The 19,007-nt window shown below is 52.4% G+C and overlaps 1 protein-coding gene across 1 annotated transcript in view; it reads right to left on the bottom strand.

Annotated features, from left to right (window-relative positions):
• LOC112313384 (steryl-sulfatase) overlaps positions 1-19,007 on the bottom strand; it is a 113,221-nt gene that overhangs the window by 10,631 nt on the left and 83,583 nt on the right. The window lies entirely within an intron of this gene.

The following is a 19,007-nucleotide window of genomic DNA, read 5'->3' as shown; positions in this document are numbered from 1 at the left end:
TCCAGCGTGGGAACAGGGTTAAAACTTTTAACAACAACACAGAGAACACAGTAGAACCTTGCACATAAGTAGAAGCGATTCTGAAATTTGCAGGGCATTATTTCCTTCCTTCCATTTTTCCTTCCTTCCTTCCTTCCTTCCTCCCTCCCTTCCTTCCTGCCTTCTTTCCCTGCGTTCTTCCTTCCTTCTCTCCTCCTCTCCCTCCCTCCTTCCTTCCTCTGAACTGTATACTAAGAGGTCAGCAGCCCCGGTGCTGCGTTGAAAGGTGGGGGGTATGACCAAAGAGCTTAGAGAAGGAGGACCGATGGTCACTGGACGTTGGCCGACCCCTTCCTCACTTGGAAAGAAGGGTGGCGGCTGACTCTCCGACAGGGAGGTGCATGTGGGAAATGTCCCAAGGACCTCCCCTTCATGGGCTTGAATGCTGCGCCAGAGAGATGGGACGGAAATGGGTGCCACGTGCTAGTGCAACCTAGAAACTTTGCGAGGGGCGTGGAAGGACTGAATCCTAATACATGGAGTCTCCCTCCTCCTTTTTCCAGGCTTCCGCCTCTGTGTCGATTCTTACCACTCTGTGCATTACCTTCCCTCTCCTTGTCATTCTTACGGTAGCCCCGACTCATCACAGGTGTGGAATCCACGCTACTTTACTCTGAACCTGACTTCAGTGCACACTCACTGTGAGCCATGCACTGGCATGCAGAGAGGGGAGGGGACGCAGAGAGGAGCAGGAGCTGAACTGCAACAATGTGTCTTCCCTGACACAGGAAGTGAGTAAGAAAGTATCTCTCCGGAAGCAGGCAGAGATATGCGCCCACACCCTTCATGGCATGTGCATGGGTCTCTCATAGAATATTGACAAGGAAGGGGGTGGTGAACTCTGTCGAGCAGGGGTCAGGAAAGACCCAGGAGTGCTTATCCAGGTTAGTGTTGTCTGCGAATAGAAGGAACCCAGGTCCAAGTGAAAGCCAAGGGCCTGAGGGGAGCCCACAAAATTAGTAAAATGAGTAGACAACATGGAAAACACATTCTCTTTCAAAGTATATTTGAGAAATGATTTATGATACACATCCTTCTTGGTTCTCCGCAGCACACTGTGAAAAATAAGAAGTCGAAGAAATCCAACAGTAACGAATCCTCTTGATAAGAATCAGCTCAAATAAAACCAACTGCCTTTATTATTGCACTGTTGTTTTTAACACATTCTCGAGACTGTGTTCTACACGACTGGTTGGGGTTCTACAGCATTTCGGCCGCAGGTATATAGATGATCTTCGGGAAACCTTGGAGGAATGACGACCAATTCCCCCCCATGTGGATGTTTTAGACCCTGCCCAGGGTGTGTTACGTGGCGGAGGAGTGAGCCAGCAGCACAGGCGGCATGCCTGAAGCCCTACTAAGCGTCTGCGTGCATCACATCTGCTGACACCCCGCTAACCAAGAACACAGACAGGTGCCCTGGACGACGACACAGTTAGGGGCGTGGGCCCAGCGCAGCTGAATCATGGGGGCCACGGACACTATAGCTCTGCTCTTGGGGCGCGCTGGATTGCTGGGGGAACCTGCTCCTACCACAGCCCTCGACGCTTGTGTCAGGTATGGTTCACAAAGGACAGACAGCTTTGGTCCATCCAACACGAAGAATCCCATATTGGCAATCAGTTTCCAAGGTGGTAGAGTGGTTAACAAGCAAAAGGGTGAGGGTGGCCGGAGACGCTTTCGTCCTTAAGCCAGACAGAAAGGGAAGAAGACATGTGCTTGGGGACTTAGCATCATGGAAAGGGAGGGAGCGCCTCTGGAATGGGGCTCAGAGCTCAGGGAGAAGACACCATCTGGCTGCGGCCAGAGCCTGTGAAGGCGCCCAGAAGCTTGTGTGCAAGGTCCGAAAAGATGTTGACTCCAACCAAGAGCTGTGGCAGGAGGGAGACAGGGAAATCCCTTCTCCCTCTCCCTGCCCCTGGTATTGGTGCAGCATCCCCTGCGGGTGGGGAACAGGAGGCCAAGAGGTGAAGGAGAAAGGGCAGAGCCGTGGGCCAGGTGGCCTCGTGCACATTCCACTGTTTTGCCTCAGAAGGAACATCAGTCCTACGTGCTGAGAACTCACAGGGCTCTGCGGCGGCGACAAGAAAGCAGGGTACAAAAGGCTGGGTTGGGAGCTAACAAACACACTAGGACTCACAATGGACCTAAACACGGTCTCACAATGCAAGTCAGGCACTGACAACCAAGGAAAGGGCTTCCCAAGTTCAAAGACTGCAGTCGACACATCAAGAGCAAAGCTTGGAAGGAGGAGTGCAGGATTTTGCTATATGCCATGCAGTGGAGAGGCCCACGGTTAAAATGCAAGGAGCATCCTCGCAGACTCGAAGGAGGAAGAGAGAGACCCCTGACCTGAAGGCTGAGCCAGGGACAACTGCGGCAGGAGGCGGCGGAGGTCTGTGAGGTTTGGGCAGGAACACAGGACCGGAGGCGGAATGCAGAGCCAGCCAGGGTGGGGGGCCGTGAGCAGCTCTGCGGGGGAGCTGGAAGGATCACTCGCATCCCCAGGATGGACGGGACTGCAGGCTGTGCCCGCTGCAGGGCAGGAAGCCAGGGAAGACCAGCTCACAGAGCCCTGACTCCCGCGGGCCCCTCGCCACCACCAAGAAGCGACAGAGGCTCCCTGCGCCCCCAGACCGCATCTCACACAAGGATGACAGACCCACCTTTGCAACAGAGTGTGGGACGGTTCCAACCTGGCGGGGAGGTGGGATTCTGAATATTTACCCAAAATGCAAAACAGAAAGAGGCTGCGTTACCCTGACAGTTGATTAGTTTGAGAGGGTTTTCCTCCCTCAGTGCCTCCGAGTCACAAAGACAATAATGAAAAGCACTCCCCCCATCCCCGCACCCGGCCGAGCACCCGAAATGTGCTGTGAACCAGTTGGCCTTGTTGTGTTCTTGGCTGCTGGAGTCTGGCTATTGCAACAGTGTTTCCTTTACCTGCGGGTGGTTGTTTTGCACATTCGAGCAGCGCACTGAACCCGGAGCCACAGACAGTCACAGAGGCAGAGGCGGGACCCTGGTGACTGGAATCTGCCTTGTGCTCAGCCTGGTCCTGAGAATGTCCCACAAGCTGAGCCTGGCACACTTGTAGCCGCCAGCCTCGCACACACACTTCGCACTCACGTGTTAACTCCCTCGTATAGACGTGGGATGGATCCCGGGCTGCGAAAAGATGCCCACGCTGCTAACAACTGGGCGCAGAGAAACTCAAAGGCGCGACGAGAGCCCAGCTCTCCCGAGCTATGAGGCTGTGCTCGCAGAGCTGGCCCTCGGCAACATGCTACGCTGTGGGTCAACCAGGCAACTCTCCACATAATACACGAAAGTGCTAACCACCATGGGCCCTCCACAACAGTGCTCACTAGCGCTAGGCAGGGATGATTGGCGACGGGCAGGTGACATTTTTGGAATTAAGCAACATGAGCGCGTCATGCGGCGAGGCTACGCTGCTTTCCGGATGCATACCTTTCCCCTCGGTCTCCTTGGTGACCGGCGGTTGGAACCGGGCCGTGGAGAGCCCTCTGGTGTGTACGAGAACAGGACAGCGTGGAAGAGGAGCGGGATCCTGCCCCACGCTGCGCCTCCCCATCTCTGCCTGGACAACTTTGGGGTGGCCGTGCAGATTACCCCACAGGACACGCATCACGCTGGCTCCTTAGAAAATACCTTTGTGTGTAGGAATCTCAGGTACGACGTTCAAGGTCACTGCCAATTACAGCATTTGTAATGAGAGGGAAATATTGCCGTGCCTGTGAATATGTCTTTTACGTACAGTATGCTCTCGGAACACCCGGAGCCTGGCTGCCGGTGGTCCCTGGCTGTGCTTGACAAGGGCACACTTGTCAAGGTCAAAGATTCTAATCTAACTCTTCGGTTCATTTCAGACACGCTCATCCAGCATCTGTGGGATAATTACTGCGCGGAACAGCTCTGCACTGCCAATTAGTCGGCGGGATCAGGTTCCGCTCTGCCGTCGCTGCTTTTGGAGTGACATTCGATTGACCAGCTCCGTTCCCTCCGGCACGCAGGCCCTCCATCTTGCCTTACCCCGCTGCTGAGACCGGTTGGAACTGGGGATAGAAAAACATGCTGTCCCTACAAAACATGTCAAAGGGAAAATGTCTAAGAAATAATTTTGTAAAAAAATAGCCAGGCTCTTTAGCGTGAGAAAGAGCGCGACCATTTCATTACAATTAGGTGACTGAGTTTAACATATTTATTGCAATTAATTTCAATTAGGAAAAACAAGTGTACAGGCATGTGCAGGCACCCCGTTACCAGGCAGCCTGTCCGAGATCATTAGGCGGGATGTCCGTGTGTGACTCGGCTTGACTAGGAGTCGGGGAACCGAGCTCCTCAACCGTCCGTTCCATTGGGCAGAAGTAACAGTGTGCCGATCCTTACATGAAACACCCATCAAGGAGTCTAATTAATCTTGACATGCAGAGGACTTTGCTGTGTGTGAAGAAGATTAATAATGCATAAGAACCACAGAAATCAACCGGAGCTATGTGCTGTGCGTCTCTTTCATCTGCTCTCGAGATGTGGGCCGCAAAGCCCAGGCGAGGACGAGTCTGCATTTCTTGAAGCCAGGGTTGGGAATGAGTATCCAAGGCAGATTCTCCACGGCATCACCCAGTCCTGGCACACTGAACGGGGAACTCCAGATCTGGCAGGAGCACAAGGCTTACAGTAGTCGTGGTAGCAGGTAGCCCCGCCTTCTCTGACGGTTCCACACCTGAATACCATGGCAAGTCACCAAAAAGGAATCCAGACAGGCAAACCCAGGACGACCTCATCAAGAGGGGACCCTCCCGAACCTTAACCCCGGGCCTGACGTGAGGAGCCAGGACGTGGGTCTGGGTCACCAGGCGTGTGAGCGGGAGAAGAAGCCACTTAGTATCTCCTCAGTGAGAAACAGGACGCCGCTCAGAATGTATTTTACAGGAGGCGAGCTCTGGCATAACTGCATATTTAGGGAACAACATTTTTGAGAGAGCAAGGAAATTGAAAAACTGTTTTATGTGAGTTTATACAGGGTCTTGCACAAGTGAGGCCTGCTCGAGTGTGGTTGGCAGGGTGACGACATGGGCGTATTAATTTACAGTTTACATTTGAACATGCCACAGGGTGGGTTTGAGTGTGCTCCTGTTATGTTACCAAAGGACATGCTTACGATTTGGGATAAAACATTTTGTCATCCAATGGGGGCGTTCTCTGCGCTGGACCTTATAAAAACAGCAGCCACACTGACTGACAGCTGGGATAGGCAGGGTATTGCACCCGCACCCATTCCGCCTTTTACAACCCTATCGAGGAGTAGATGTTTCTAGACCCATTTTGCAGCAAAGGGAAGTGAGGCTTCGAGCGATGTCAGGGAGCCCCCCATTATCTCGGTCTCACCCTTGTGTCTAGCACCCCCAGGTCCTCCCGTCTCTCCTACACTGAAGACGAGACAAGCAAGCCGACACTTCGAGACTGAGAAGCCCTCCGCAAACCATGTGGTAAACGGGTCTGGGGAAGATGTGCAGGGATGAAGACCAGGATAGAAATGGCCCGGGGTCAGGAATTCACACAAGTGTCCCACTCCCATGATGCACAAAGCTAGCTCGACCACGCACCTTCACAATCACGACCAGGCGTTCAGAGAGCTCCCCGACGCGAACTCAGTGGATCAAAGAGCAATTATAAAACACTGGCTTTCAGAGGTACCCTGTCATGCAATGAATTTTCATTGCAACTTCTCTTTATCTGTCTCTTGTCCTGATTTTATTTATAATTGCTAGTGTTGCCGGTGGCCTTACGTGTCTGCGAGCTTTTCAAGGTGTCTTTTTAGCAGAACCGAATGAAAACATTGTTTCCATTTGTCTTTCCAACTGGCTCCTTTGTTATTACAAAAACAAGGACAGCTGCCTTCTCGATGAGGTTTATAGGGTTTACTCCATCGTTATTTTCTTTATAATGTGATGAGATGGCACCTACTTCTTTATCTCTATTGAACAAAGATCTCTGAAATGTGTAATATTTCAAAGGATAGCGTAACATACTACCAGAGGCACAGAATCCTTAAAGAGGTGTTGCGTCTACCTCCGCAGATACACACTCCCAGCACTGCAAGGGATGGATACACTATACACAAATGGAAACAATTGTAGCTCATTGAGAAAGAGCCACCAGCCAATGAATCGAATTCATTAACGACGCAACAGCAAAAAGCGCTGCAGGCTCTGAAGACCCGTTGGTGGCGAATAAGGAAGAATGTAGTAATCGGTGTCTAAGTTGAGAAGTTTTGCTGTGTTTTCCTGTCCAGAGCAGGGATTGGAGAGGAAGACCAGGCCCTGTTGAATTTTAGCTGCAGAGCTGATGGAAGGCAAAACAGCGGCTGTCAGTGAAGGCAATTTTAACTTTTGTGGTCTCTTAAAATAGCATCGTCACTCAAGGGTGCTACCTGGTATATCCAGGTAGAGGGGGTTTTCAAAGAGTGGGCCTCGGACACCGGACACGTGGCAGTGTGGGAGATGTTTTTCAGGCTCCCCGGGAAAATATCACTCTTCATAATGATACGGAAATATCATCTCCTGTTTTCATCCCTCAAAAGCTGCGGCAGCCCCCACTGCCGGCCCCTTGGCGCTGAGCAAGATGGTGGATCCGGGGGATGCGAACACGCGTGCCCTGAGGAAGAGAACGCCAGCTTCATCTGTCTGAATATTCCGCATCATGGTGGGGAAGGGCCCACGGAGGCCACGCACGATGAATGTTGACGGTTGTCTCCGGGAGAAACTAGTGTCCCATTGTTTGAGTAGGGGAGTGAACTAGTAGCTACCGTCTGAACTTGAGAGACGGGCAGGCAAGCGATGGTAATTCCGTGTGGGATCCTTGCCAAAGGGTCACTGGTTCGATTCCTAGTCAGGGCACATGCCTGGGTTGCAGGCCAGGTCCCCAGTAGGGGGCGCGTGAGAGGCGACCACACATGGATGTTTCTCTCCCTCTCTTTCTTCCTCCCTTGCCCTCTCTCTAAAATAAATAAATAAAATCTTTTCTAAAAACCATGTTTTTAGGACTCCAGCCAATGTCTCCAGCAGCACACCGCCTCCCCCACCCCTGGCCTATGGCACAGTGCTTTAAAAATAGCAATCCCAAGTCAAGGGCAGCACAGGGAATATAGTTAATAACACCGTAATGACTATGTAATGATGCCAGATGGGGAATAGGCTTACTGGGGGTGGGGGGGGCTGCTCTGCAAAGCATATAAATGCCTAATCACTATGTAGGACTCAACGTCTGCCACTATGAACTCTCCCGCCTCCCAAAACTTCAATGCTTCCCCAATAAAGTCGGCAGTGATAGTGATCTTAACCCACGTGCTTCCTCATCTTATATAAGGAAGGGCGCGGCTATCTGGAAGCCCCACATGACTCTGTGAACTGGCATTTTCCCAAATGGCCAATGCATATTGTTAGAAAGTCTCGCCCACACGAAAGCTGCATGCTAAAGGCAAGAGTACATGGTAATTTTCATGTTACAGAGAACAAATCATGCTTCATGTGGGCTCAGATGACACCTTTTAATTGCCCTGTGACGCTCTATCAGTGTTGACTTTGGGGGGCGTCTTTTAAAATCTACAGTTACTTGAATACCCCGTGTTTTCCAGTTACATATCCGCAGGAGGCCAGGTTTTCTTTGCACACAAAAGAATACACTGTTGCAGATGGAAGGCACCAGCTGCTCTGAAAATCTAGCTGTCCGTTATTACAACCAGACGTTAAAAAGATTTGCAAAAATGCCAGGGGATGTTCTATTTTACTATTATGTGTTGGGAAACAAACATGTTTTCACGTTCATGTCAAAGAGCTTTGTTATTTTACCTCCACAGTGAATACACAACCACTTTTAAATGTCTCCACTTTCATTTCTAACTGGGTACACATCCATGGATGTGACTCACGCAAGTGACACCTTTGTGGGACCCTCCATCACTGTTAAAACTGAAAAGGAGCCCTGAGACCGAGCCATTGGGGAACCGTGATTCTAGAGGAATCCCGTTTCCTGCACGGACCTAGGCATTACACTGTGCTTTCCTGCGCTCACACGTGGGCAGGTAGGGTTGTTCTCTGATTATCGGAAGACTATCAACCTGAGTCCTGAGGAAAATGCCTTTATGAACAAGGCATTCTACTTACTCTCTACCCATCTCGCAACTCCCATTGCTCACACTAGCACCCCGTCCATACACCTGCCTGACCCCCATCCCCCGAGCTCTACCGTCCGCTGCTCCTGCTCTCTCCTGCCAGTGTGTATGTTCTCCCACTACCAAGTGAGGAAGGACATGTGTCTCTGTGCGGACAGACACAGCAGGCAGGCTCTCCGGTGTCCAGCGGCCCACACCCTCGGACTCCCGTGTGAGCCGACTCACTGGCCTGTAATGAACAGCACACGCCAGGGCGCTGAGGCACGGCTTCTCCATGAGCTAATGAAACACGGTCACCCCGTCCTGCCTCTGGTCTGCCTTGCCTTCTCAGCTCATGCGTGTGGAAGCTGCACGTTGCCGGACTGGATCCAGCCCCGTCAAAGAGGAAGATCGACGAGCCAGACCTCCATCAGACGTGAGGGAAGGGACTGGATTTCCCCACAGTCCCGTCAGCCCAGAGGCAAGTGCGTCCTCAGGCCAGCCTTCCGAGAAGACCGTTGGGAGGGACGGGGACCAGAAGTCCCAGTTAGCCCCGTGCCCTCGCTCCTGACCCACAGTGCTGCAGGGTAACACCCTGTGTCGTGTGAAGCCCGTGAGTTTGTGTAGCAGCAACACACAGCTAATGCGGTGAGTGCGTGTGGTGTCTCTGCTTCCGGGTAAGTCAGGCTGCGTCTGGGCATGAGTACCATTTCGGAAGATTTACCGCTCACGCCGCCCATTCACGGGCGCCGTCCAATTCCCCGTGATCTGCCGCTCGGAGTGCCTCCGACAGAACGAGTGGTGAATACAGCTTCACCGAATTATTACAGAACATCCCCCGTTTCCTGGACCAATGCGGGATTGTGGACGTGCAGTTGCGGGTGTTCCTGAGCACACGGAACTCAGCGTTGGTGGTGGGGCACACTGATGAGACCCGATACTAAAACATAACATGAGTCACGTCCCGAATCGGATGACCTCGGTCAGCAGAACATTAGGATCATCCGTTGAAACAAAGAAACGAAGCACAAGTCAGGTGGCAGAGCTTGTGTGTTGAAACACGATGCAGCTCTTGCGGTAAACACAACACCCCCTGAAGACGTCCACACTCCAAAAACTTGACCTTGTGAACACGTTATGGGACACACTTACACCTGCCGATGGAATTCAGGTGACTGACCTACAGGCCCGGGGATAATCCTGAATTCTACGGTCCCATCCAGTCGCACGAGCCCCACAAACAGGGGGCTTTTTCTAGCTGGCCGGGCAGAGACGCCGCTGAAGGAGAAGGCAGAGATAGGGGGCCATGAGGAGGACCCAGCATGCTGTTGAGAGTTTGAAGCCAAAGGGGCAGCACAGCAAGAAATGCGGCTGGCCATAAGGAGCTCACAATGGGCCCCGAAAGACAGCCACCAAGAAAACGGGGAGCGCGGTCCTACATGTGGAAGAAGCTGGACCCTGCCGACCGCCTGAATGGCTCAGAAAGGCAGTTACGAAACCCAGAGCAGAGACCCCAACCAAGCCCCCGCCCCTTACCCTGACCCCCCAAATGGAGATGTTTACTGTGTGATATTGTAAGCTGCTAAGTGTGAGAAATTTTTTTTCTCATGGCAGCAACAGAAAACGAATACCGATGTGTCTGGGGAAAGAAGAAAAGTGATTCCGGATGGCGGGATCAGTGAGGACCCAAGAAACATAGCCAAGATCAGAGAGAGGAAATAGCTTGCTATCCAGTGTGGCTGGAACATAAAACACACAGAGAGACAAGCGAATGCAGATGGGAAGATAAGGTTACGGAATGAGTGTCGAGAAAGCCAGGCTTAGCATCTGTCTGCAGACTCGAGGGCCCAAGAAGCTGTCGGAGGGAGGACCCCCCCTCTGAAATAATCTAGATAAGGGATGACAAGGCCCTAAAATCACCGAGTCGCACTGGGAATCAATAGAAGGGCGCAAGTTCAAGAGACATTGCTAAAGTGGACTCCGCAGAACTCGATAAAAATGCAATGACGAGTCGGGAGAGGAAGGAAAGGTGACTTCCATGTTTGGAGGCCAAAGCAATCAGAAAATGGTAATGCAATTAGCAGAGAGAAAGAGCAGGGCTGTGTATATTCCTCCTCCTGCCCCCCACGGGGAAAGCAGAGGTTAATTCATTCTGTTTGGGATGAGATGCGTGAGCCCAATGTGGCCAGAGAGGCATTTATAAAACTGTGACTTTGAGTGGGTGTGAGCGCGTGAGAGCCAGTCCCTCCTCAGAGGAAGTGGTCACGGACAGGACAGAGTATAAAAAGAGAGCAGATTCCACCGCACCCTGTACAAAGCATGCTCCCGGCCCTCGACCTGGCGCACGCCCCGCTGTTACGGGGTGATGGGCTACATTCCCGGGGCTGCACTTGGCGGCCAGTCTGTACTTCACAGCCCGTGCGCCGGTACGAAAGAAGGGGGGAGGCCAGCTGACACTGATCCATGACATTTACATCCAAAGAAAGTGGCAGACGAGGAAGTTCCAGGGGGAGTCCCTACTGTTCACGGGAAGGCAGCGGGAGGTAGGATAAGGGAAGAATATTTTTTAAACAAACAAAGAAAAAAAATCAGACAAAACAAGAAAACAGAGAGCTCCCGAAAGGAGAGAGGGATCTCATGAGAACTTGGAGTGCACGATGCCCCACACGGGCCCGGGAAGGCCTTAGAAAGGAAGAGTTGGGTCAGTGGTGGCAAATCCACGGCAATTCCATGGAAATGGATGTGAAAAGACACCAGCCACGAGGACAACAAAGCAAAAGACGACCAGGAACCCGCGAGCACTCCACATGGACAGCAGGAGAAGGAGCCTGGCTTCGCTGTTGGCGGGCGAGCCGGGAGACAGCAGCAACACCAGTGACGGAGGAGCGCTGTGTGAGGCAGCAAGGGTTGGCGATGCAGCAGGGAAGGGACGATGCCCCGGTGTGTGCAAGGGAAGGAGGGCTCGAGGCAATCTGGTCTGCTGAGAGGTGGTGGCGGAGAGAAAGAAGCTGGTGCTACCTAAGAAACATGCAGAGATGAGGGTCCCAGAGAGAAGACAGAGGGCCAATCCCAGGGCTTCGGAGCCCATCGGAAGGCAGGAGCCTTTCTGGGGAGCCTGCCAAGTACACTCCAGTGCCGTGGGTCACAGGGTGTTGGGCACAAAGGGTGGAGATGTTGGGGGCACGTCGGCCTGACCGACGGCGGGGACTGGTCGCTTTAATACACCTCCCACCCGTCTGACACCGTCCGCAGTGGTGACAGAATCACTCACTCTAGTCCCTGTGACGGACTTTACGTGCCTGTGACTATTCGCTACCCGCCGACCTGTGCTTCTAAAACCCTCCAGCAGTTTCACGCAGGCCCTTGACACCCCTCCCACCTGGCAGTCACCCAAACGTTCTCTGCATCTATGAGTCTGTTTCTGTTCTGCTTGTCCGTTTATTTTGCCTTAAGTGAAATCACCTGGTATTCGTCTCTGTGACTTACTTCACTTGGCATAACACCCCGTAGGTCCATGCATCCAATGTCTTTACAATACATGCCAAGGCCTTCAGGGAGACCTTGCAAATCATGGCTGCTGTCTGTCTCTCAGCCCGTTTCCCCTGCTTATTTCAGCTCTGCTCATGAACTTGACCTGCTCTGTAAGGGTTAATTTTATGTACCAACCTGACTGCAGACCGGATGACCTCCCTCCCCAGGCTAAGAAGCACAGGGATAAATGTGTATTTTTACGCCATTGCATTAGGGGTGGCTTGTTACACAGCGTGACTGTGAAAATAGCTGACGGATACAGGGCCGTTTCCAAGTGGAAGCCTGGGCCAGAGTCGATACCCTTCTCTGAAGCTCCACACCTGAGGTTCTCTGCTTCGTACAGTTAAACTGAATGGGGTGTCAGAGAGTGGAAGACCAGAGATGGCCCACAAGCAGCCTCGACACGAAAGCACTGACAAGAAAAGGAAAACAAACTCTTCCTAGGAAATGTCTGTTCTGAATGGGATCCACCCAGGGCCCCATACGCCAAAGGATGGAAATGTTTACACAACCTAACCACATCCCATGTGCTTTTTTAAGTCACCCGAACAATGCAGCTCGTGTGCTGGCCACCTATATGAATTGAGTCCTTCGGGATATGTCTTGTGGGTCAAGAAGTGAGTAAGAGACGGCCATGTAGTTCGGAAAGCCGCCTCAAATGCCTGAGCTCAGGCTGCTCTCAGGACAGCCACGCCTTGTCCAGAGCACCCAGCCGTGGGAAAACCACGCCATGCCTTTAATGCACAAAATGCAAAAAGCAGCTCAGACAACACGGGAGTGACGAACCAGTCAGCTCGACTGAACGGGCAAAGCGAACACGTACAATTCCTTCCCCCCGTTTCCAGCCTTTAATCTCATAACTCAAGTTTAATTGTCATTGACAAACCCCAAGGATGGCATCTCCTGGGGAGCTGAAAGTTGGGTGACGTTATGCATCATTCGGAATGATTTTAATTGAGGTCAAAGCCCTATTCCTATGATTACCTTCCAACTTACGTTAAAGCTATTTTAAGGCTGTGTTATTGCCAAAAAACCAAACACCCATCTTTTCCTTGGTGGTTGCAGTATCTGTATTCCTAGAGCTAGCTCAGTTTGCATTTTGATTTTTTTTTAGTGCTACAAATCTAACTTTCCAGATATATCATTTGGGATTCGAGACCCAGACAAAGTTTGAATTCTGCCAGGACAGCCTATCCCATGAGATAATTTGCTTATTTCACTGTAGCCTGAAAAAATGATGAGGACTTATCCTCCAAAGATACTAGTTGTAATTGTCCAGGACGCAAAACAGTCATTCAGCTGAGGGTTTTAAGTTAATGAGGAATTAAATGAATGGGTTTGGATTAATAATGCAGATCATTATGATTGTCGAGGAATAATTACTGGTAAGAGGGTGATTTTTATGCAGTGAATTCTCACCACGGTGAATAATAGCTCGGGGAGGTTGGTCTCCCAAGGGATGGTCACTCTGCAGCTGTCTCAGGCCGGGAGCAGGTCCAAAAACGTGTGCTTCTTTGGAAGATGGTGGTGGAACCTAGATTTCTTACGCATGCACCAGGCCACTCTGCACTTGTCATAGGGTGTTAGGGAGAAGGCACAGGGGGTTCAGAGAAAGACTCACGGAAGAACATGGGGGAGGGCCAGAGAATCACAGATGAGTGGAGTGACAGATACATTGTGCATTTACAGTCAGAGGGGCACAGGTCACTATGGGCAGTGGGCATGTCCCAGCACAGAACTTCGACCCAAACTGGGAGAAGGCACGAGCCAAACACCAAGGAGCCAGGGCAACTTTTCTGGGCGAGCTTAGGAAAGAATGTGCAGAGGAGTGGCCGCAATCTGTGTGCCTGGCATTACCAGCTGCAGCCTCCCATGAGACGGATGGAACCTGGCCAGGGAGTTGGAGAAAAGGGACAAACCAAAGCAGTGTGCAGCTACGGCGCACACCTCCAGGGGGCATCGCTCACAGAGATGCATTCTCTGGCATGCTGCAAGTCACAGAGACTGCATTCTCTGGCATGCTGCAAAGCACTGTCTTGTTCCCACAGCCAACGGGAAAGATACTCCCCGGAGTTGGGGTGGCTCTGCATTGGGGTTCCCACCCCACTACGGCATGGGCAACACCCTGCAGCAAGGGGACCTCACTCGGGGCCTGGAAGAACGGCATGTGGCCCCTGACAGCCCACTTACCACCGCCCTGTGTGTGCTTGTGTGCTTACGGCTTTATTCTTAGGAACGTTTGGGGGGTCACAGCCAAGCAGGAGTCGGCTCCAGAGATTTCCCGTACACCCCTTGGCCCCTGCGTGCAGTGCTGCACACTCCCCCCACCCTGCCCTGTCCCAGCACTGGCCACTAGATGGTGCACCGGTCACAATGCTGAACCTGCACTCAGTCCTCCTCTTCATCATCACGCAGGGCCCACAGTGGCCATTCGGTCCACTTGCTGTTGTCCATTGTGGGGGCTGGGACACATGCATGATGACGTGTCCCCACCAGTATAGGACCCCACCGAGTAGTTTCGCGGCCCTAAACAGTCTCTGGGCCCCATCTATTCATCCCTCCCTCCTCTCCTTATCCTCTGGCAACCACGGATCTTTTACCATCCCCATAGTTTGGCTCGTCCCGGGTGTCCCAGAGCTGGGTGCCTGCTGCGTGCAGCCCATGTGGACGGGCTTCCTTCCCTTAGCCATGCACATTGCGGGGTTCTCCCTGGCTTTGCAGGGCCTGATGCCTCCTTCTCTTTTGGTGCTCAATACAACTCCATTGTGAGGAGGGACCACAGCGTACGCACGCACCACCCACCGAGGGTGCTCTTCGCTCCCTCCAGGTCCCGCCAACGCCGACCGAAGGTGCTCTGGACGTACTTGTGCAGGTGTGTGTGTGGCCACGGGTTTTGGGCCCCTTTAGACCCCTCTGTACGTAACATGCCTTTACCACACACGCAGAGGAGGGAAAATGGACGAGGCGGATGGCCTGCGGTTACATATGCTGGAGATCGTGAGAGACGGAGCCTTCCCAGGCTCCAGAGACCACGAGAGATCCTTGTGAAGGTGTTCTGTGCACGTTGGATACAAAGAGGAACGCAGATCGGCCTCTCCCTCAAAACCACATGCTACAAAATGTGTACCAGCAGCGGTTACAGAGTCCGAGGGGAAACAGTAACATTTCCCAGAGCGGAGGCGACCGCGCCGAGAATTCTAAGACAAAGAGAGGCTTGTGGATTTGGGAAGCGGCTCGGTGGGCAGAGAAGGGCCTTCAAGGGTTGTGCAGCAGCTGGCGCATTTTATTCAGACTTGGGGACCTGCTCCCGAGGGCAACGTGGGGGAACAACGTGCCCCCAGAAGTGTGGGGAGCCATCCTAAGACGGTGCTGAAGGTACCCGGTCTTCAAGAAAGCCTATCCACAGTGTCGATTTTGCGTACCAGAAGGCTAAGAGAGCGTCACCTTACCTTTTCTTTAAAAAAAAATGTATTCACATGATGGACTCTGCTATGGACATCATGCACAGGCTTCCCATCCCATGATAGAGAGCATTGTAACGTGCCCACCTCGGTGGCCTCTCGCGGAGTCACAAAGTTGGGTGACCAGCACCGCCAGCTCCTGGGAGACCACGTCCCTCACTGTGCACAGAAACCCATCAAAGTCCTCGCCCGGCCCTGTCTCAGTTCGTTTGCCTGTTTGGAAAAAGGATCCCTACACCGGGCAGCTCGGACCACAGCCATGCAGGGCTCACAGCTGTGGAACCTGGGAAGTCCAAGGTCAAGGCACAGGTACATCGGGTATGTTCCCGGCTGCGTGTTTACGCAGCAGAGAGGAGGGAGCTCTCTGGGGTCCCTTCTAGAGGGGCGCTCATCCCTTCATTGGGGCTCAATCCTCACGACGTATCACCTCCCCAAACCCCAACCTCCTGGTCCCACCCCGTGGGGGTTAGGATGCCAACCTATGAACTTGGGGGGCGGGGCGCAAACTTGTACCTGGGCAAGTGGCCTTCTCCTTCCTGTCTCGGTCAATTCACGCAGTCTGCAAATGTTGTACTGGTGGATTCACACACGATGCGGTCCCTGTGTCTGCCTCTCTCCCATTGGCTGGGTGTTTCCAACATCCACCCACACTGCTGTGTGCATCCCGGCTTCCTGCTCTCAGGAGCAAGGCTTTTTACACCAGGCAAGCTCCAGGTCAGGCACAGAGCGGACAGACAAACCTTCGCTCAGGAGTGAGGAGTGGACAGAGCTCCAGGCCCGCGCGGGCCTCCCTCCCCCGCTGTGTGCCAGGGACGCCCTGCTGTGGTCTCATCACGGCCACTAGGGAGCTGGACGACCAGCCACCGAGCTCATTAGTTAGAAAGCCACCGAGCACACTGTCCCTCCTGAGAGTCCGCTGTGTCCCTCGAACAAATGCTCCTGCCTCACTTGGAGCCTTTGCTGAATCTCGAGACTCCTATGAACATAGTTCTCACAACTTTTTCCAGCTGTGTAACTCATTTTCACAGAAAAGACAACTTTTGGAGGCCCTCACTGGGCCATTTTTAAATGTTAATCTGTGCCTCTCTCAAGAATCCCAGTTTCGTTATTTATCTGAAGCTTTCTTCCCACATTCCTGAGGCTTCGATTGTCACATCAGAAGCATTTCCTTTCAGCTTAAGCACCACGCAACCCCGTGCGAATTATAAATAAGGGGTGGTGTCTCCTAATGGCACATTTAATGCAAAAATGCAAAATTCACAGGGTCCGCCATGGACATTATCGTCGTAGTTTAGTGTTTGGTGAAGGTGTCTTGCTTTGGCAACGCGTAAGGGGTTGGCAGCTTCGATGGACCGCGGAGTAAGCACAGTGTAGAGCTTCATGCTGGAAAGAAACCTGTATTTGTCTGCCAAGACAAAACAAAATCCAGGGCAATGTGATTAACCCCCGACACTGGCAAACCCATAGTTTAGGGTTCACGAAAAGACTCACTGACTGAATGCAAAATGGTCTAGAGAAACGATTCACTTTGCTTTTGTCCTTAGAAACTCCACGAAAAACAGTGGCAAATATTTATCAAAATGCGTCTTAGGGAAGCCCCACGGAAAACGTTGTCTTTTCCCCCAACAAGGGCCGCATAAAAGAATCCTGTTTTGTCACAACGATGCCTTCCCATGGAGCTGTGACGGTCGTCACCGTCCTCGCTTCTTCGTCCCTGCAATTGTCCACTTCGGCTATGAAAAGCGGATTTCGTTCTTTTGCAATGAAACCCTCAGAACTGGTGACTGAGGGTGCCGGGAGCCCGCCGGGGCCAACCCTTGGCCTTCCACTGTGGGCCAAGTTCTGCGGCCCAATGAGAGAATGCAGAAGCCTAGCCAAGGAGGGTCCCCAGCAAAGAGGACAGACGGGTTGAATTCCACGCGGTGACGGAGTGTCTCAAACCGGTCAGGCAGCCCTAGGGACCTGAGCATTCACGGCCTGCATGCTCGCTCAGCTGCCTGGCCTGCACGAAAACTGTGGGCCGTGGGCATTCACTCTGAGACAGGGCAGCACGCCCCGGGGCTGTGAGTCACGTGGCTCCTGACCAGTGGCGATGTCTTGTATTTCCGGAAAACTGGAGTGCAACTGGAGCGACCCAGTGCACAGAGAAGAGAGAACAAGGCTTCCTGCATCTGATTTTAACCTTGTCGAACTTCTCTGCTCCAAACAGCTGTGCTGCCAAGCACAGAGCTATGTGACTATAGGACCCGTCAAAGTGTGCCCAGAAGTGTGGGTGCAGAAACACATCGATAGCTCCGTTCTAAGATGAAAATGTTGCATGAAGACATAAGACATTAAAACGCACTCAAACTCTTATTTTAGGACTGGGTTGGTACCCATGTGCTATTGACTTCACCCCACCCCCCAAATGTTTTTATTTAAATCAGATTTTAAAAGAAACTGAGACACTTTATGTGTCCACTGAGAGATCACTGAATAATGAAGACATGGTACATGGAATATTACTCAGCCATGAAAAGGAATGAAATCTTACCATTTGTAACAACATGGGTGGACCTGGCAGTATTATGCAAAGTTAAATACACCACACAGATAAAGAGAAATACTGTGTAATGTCACTTCTATGTGGAATCTAAAAACCACAAATAATCATAAATATAAATATATTAAAAATAAACAAAAGAGAAACGCACCCGTGGAGATGAAGAAGAAGCTGAGCGGGTTGCAGCATCCTCCTGCGCACCGACAGGCTGTGGGTTCGATTCCCCGTCAGGGTGTGTACTAAGGTTGTGGGTTTGATCCCTGGCCAGGGTGTGTACAGGAGGCAGTGGATCGATGCCTCTCTCTCCCCCCTCCCTCTCGTTCTAAAATACATAAACCTTATCTTTGGGTGAGGATTTAAAAAAAACCATAAAACAAAGAATAAGCTGATGGCTGCCAACGTTGAAGGGGGTGATGAGGACGTGAATTTTTTCTTAAAGCCACTCTTGGTGAGTGGTAAACAAGGTCAGGGGCAGCGTGCACGGCGGACCCCTTGGCCTTGCCTGGCCCTCTCATCCTGGTGGTCAGTGGCTACTTGGATGCCCGCTGGTCTCTGCACTTCTCACCCCAACCCTTGAGCCTTGAGAGACACACCATATGTTCCTTGCAGCAGACACACCCTGCACTTGCTGAACAGAGGTGAACCACAGCATCCTCATTGCCAAGGGCGGTTTTATTTCAACCTCCCATGAACACGATAAGGAGGTGTCGAGAAACCTTAGCCACCAGAGGGACTCGTGACAGGTGACGTTCCCCAGACTCAGGCCCAATGTGTTCCCCCCCCCACCCCCCGGCCATGTCTCCTGTCTTCACAGCGAGTCCTTCAGGGGTGGGGGCTCTCACGTCGGCCCCCGCTCCTGAGACCTTCACTACCGGGATGTGCGGGGTGGGAGTCCGCTCTTCCAGCCGTGTCCCTGACCTTGGAAAACAGTGCCTGCTGAAACTCGAGGGAGGTAAAGGGTTAATGCGTGCTTACGGAGTCCCGGTCCACTGAGACTGGGGTATGGAAGTCAAGAAGTGATACCATGTATGCTCGGAAGGCAAGTGGCGCACAGGAGGTCTTACGCAGAATAGAACAAAACAGAAAAACCCTCGGAGACACACACGACGGGTGGATGGTGACCAGGAGAAGGGGGTGGGGGAGGTCGCAGAAGGTCACGGGGGGATAAACGCTGACAGAAGGGGACCTGCCTGGGGGCGGTGCAGATGCCACCCAACCCGCAGGTGGCGTGTTGCAGAATTGTGCACCGGACACCTGTGGC

This window comes from Desmodus rotundus, chromosome Y (genome assembly GCF_022682495.2).
Source record: "Desmodus rotundus isolate HL8 chromosome Y, HLdesRot8A.1, whole genome shotgun sequence".
Lineage (NCBI taxonomy): Eukaryota > Metazoa > Chordata > Mammalia > Chiroptera > Phyllostomidae > Desmodus > Desmodus rotundus.
Note: the sequence above shows the minus strand (reverse complement) of the source record. Positions and strands in the feature narration are given on the sequence as shown.